Raw genomic sequence first — 3,066 nt, forward strand, 5'->3', positions numbered from 1 at the left:
TTTTTCCATGATCCAGCAGATGTTGGCAATTTGATCTCTGGTTCCTCTGCCTTTTCTAAATCCAGCTTGAACATCAGGAAGTTCACGGTTCATGTATTGCTGAAGCCTGGCTTGGAGAATTTTGAGCATTACTTTACTAGCATGTGAGATGAGTGCAATTGTGCGGTAGTTTGAGCATCCTTTGGCATTGCCTTTCTTTGGGAATGGAATGAAAACTGACCTTTTCCAGTCCTGTGGCCACTGCTGAGTTTTCCAAATTTGCTGGCATATTGAGTGCAGCACTTTCACAGCATCATCTTTCAGGATTTGAAATAGCTCAACTGGAATGCCATCACCTCCACTAGCTTTGTTCATAGTGATGCTTTCTAAGGCCCACTTGACTTCACATTCCAGGATGTCTGGCTCTAGGTGAGTGATCACACCATCATGATTATCTGAGTCATGAAGATCTTTTTTGTACAGTTCTTCTGTGTATTCTTGCCACTTCTTCTTCATATCTTCTGCTTCTGTTAGGTCCATACCATTTCTGTCCTTTATTGAGCCCATCTTTGCAAGAAATGTTCCCTTGGTATCTCTAATTTTCTTGAAGAGATCTCTAGTCTTTCCCATTCTGTTGTTTCCTCTATTTCTTTGCACTGATCGCTGAAGAAGGCTTTCTTATCTCTTCTTGCTATTCTTTGGAACTCTGCATCCAGATGCTTATATCTTTCCTTTTCTCCTTTGCTTTTCACTTCTCTTCTTTTCACAGCTATTTGTAAGGCCTCCCCAGACAGCCATTTTGCTTTTTTGCATTTCTTTTCCATGGGGATGGCCTTGATCCCTGTCTCCTGTACAATGTCACGAACCTCCATCCATAGTTCATCAGGCACTCTATCTATCAGATCTAGGCCCTTAAATCTATTTCTCACTTCCACTGTATAATCATAAGGGATTTAATTTAGGTCATACCTGAATGGTCTAGTGGTTTTCCCTACTTTCTTCAATTTAAGTCTGAATTTGGTAATAAGGAGTTCATGATCTGAGCCACAGTCAGCTCCTGGTCTTGTTTTTGTTGACTGTATAGAGCTTCTCCATCTTTGGCTGCAAAGAATATAATCAATCTGATTTCGGTGTTGACCATAGGGTGATGTCCATGTGTAGAGTCTTCTCTTGTGTTGTTGGAAGAGGGTGTTTGCTATCACCAATGCATTTTCTTGGCAAAGCTCTATTAGTCTTTGCCCTGCTTCATTCTGTATTCCAAGGCCAAATTTGCCTGTTCTTGACTTCCTACTTTTGCATTCCAGTCCCCTATAATGAAAAGGACATCTTTTTAGGGTGCTAGTTCTAAAAGGTCTTGTAGGTCTTCATAGAACCGTTCAACTTCAGCTTCTTCAGCGTTACTGGTTGGGGCATAGACTTGGATTACTGTGATAGTGAATGGTTTGCCTTGGAAACGAACAGAGGGAAAGTATTAAAACACACCTACTGTCACGCCACTTCTTTGCTTTAACTCCTTTCTGGCTCCCTATTGCTCTTAGGATAAAGCCCACACACCTTAACATGGTCTTACAAGACTTTTTGTAATCTGGCTCCTGCTTATCTCTGAGCCTTATTTCTCAACCTCTTGTAACCTAAGCTTTGGGACCACAGTTGCTCAGACACGCATGTTGGCACTCACCTCCAGGCCTCTGCACGGGCTGCTTCCTGACCCCAGCTACTCACCTCTTCTGCAGTCAGTTTAGAAGTTGTTTCCTCAGAATACTCCTGCTCTCCTGGCTGAGGATGAAAAGAGAAGGGTTATGGAGCTTCTCGTCCCAGGAGATTTTTCTGAGGTTCAGGAAGTAAGGATGTCTAAGATCATTTAGTCTCCTTTGGCAGAGAAGAAACCCAAGACCCAGAGGGAAGGGGCTTCCTCTAGGTTCCCCCCAGCCTCCCTCCACACTAGCACAGAGGGAACCAGTGACCCCTCCAATCAGTGACACCTCCTCTGACACCAAGGATGACCTCTCATTCTAATTCATTTGCATCTAATCATTTAATCACCTCTCCCAGGGAGAATGAATAAACAGAAAAGACCAGGAGACCCAAAGGAATGAATTCCAAGCCCTCTGAGAGCCCACAGGGATGTGTGTGTTTTGGGGCCAGGGCTATTTTAGTGACTGTTCCCATGGGTTCACTATCTCCTTTTCCCTCTTTATCAGATTCTGGTTGGCCTCATCTGCCAAGTGAGAGGAGCTTGTGACCAGGGAATTGAGGGGCACAGGGGGCTCCTTGGGGAGCTGTGAATTTAAAGCATGGCCAAGTGAGAACCAGTCAAGGCCACTGCTGCAGCTTAGAAAACAAACAAGTTCTGGAACCAGAAAACCTAGTTTAAGTCCCACTTGCTAGCGATGTGAAAGTGCGAATCAGTGAACCTCTCTGTACCTTAGTCTCTTACTGTAAAATGGGAGTAACACAATAACTCTCTTACCAGGCTGTCATGAGGGTCTGGTGAGGAAATAGGTGGGAAAGCGCCTCCTACACGGTTCAGCACTCAACATGCCTTCTTTGAGAGCTGAACATACACAGGAAGGTTCTGATCAGGAACCAGGCTCCGAAGCCCAGAGCTGATTGCTAACTCAGCCCCCTGCTCTTGCTGCCCTCCTGTGCCTAATCTGTTACGGACTGAAAGGTGTTGGGCTTATAAATATTTGCTCCTTATGGCCAGGCTTTCCTGAGTGTTATCAGCCTGGCTGATAAGATAATCCTGCCCGGTGGGGCAGGCTCTGGCACCTGGCATTCTGTGTTGCAGGTGACCTAGCAGACTTAACTTTTTAATACCTAGCAAGTCAATACAGAGGCTCTCGGCTTACCGGCTAGGAGGGGCCGGCCAAGGGGGACTCCGAAATTAATTCTCTTTGTTTCTGAATCTGATGTCTAGAATTGACCGGAGACTCCAAGTTAACACCTTTCCTGCCAGATGGTGACTGGGTCTTCACCGGCTCCACTGAGCTCAGAACCAAAATGATTTTGAAAAGACTTGAAGTGAGCGCCCTTCTCCTTTAATTAAGCACAAAATCTCCATATCTATTTCAGGCTTTGAAAAGT

At 44.9% G+C, this 3,066-nt stretch overlaps 1 long non-coding RNA gene across 2 annotated transcripts; it reads right to left on the reverse strand.

The window, feature by feature from the left end:
- Positions 1-1,374: 1,374 nt before the first annotated feature.
- LOC123333861 lies at positions 1,375-2,634 on the reverse strand. 2 transcript variants are annotated; one of them, XR_006551491.2, is made up of 3 exons: positions 2,450-2,634; positions 1,658-1,755; positions 1,375-1,425 (listed from the first exon to the last, which is right to left on the reverse strand). It is a non-coding gene; the product is annotated as an uncharacterized LOC123333861 (long non-coding RNA). The 2 variants fall into 2 exon arrangements; XR_006551492.2 differs by having other exon boundaries at positions 1,376-1,425; positions 1,702-1,755.
- Positions 2,635-3,066: the final 432 nt, after the last annotated feature.

The sequence above is a fragment of the Bubalus bubalis genome, chromosome 1 (assembly GCF_019923935.1).
Source record: "Bubalus bubalis isolate 160015118507 breed Murrah chromosome 1, NDDB_SH_1, whole genome shotgun sequence".
NCBI lineage: Eukaryota > Metazoa > Chordata > Mammalia > Artiodactyla > Bovidae > Bubalus > Bubalus bubalis.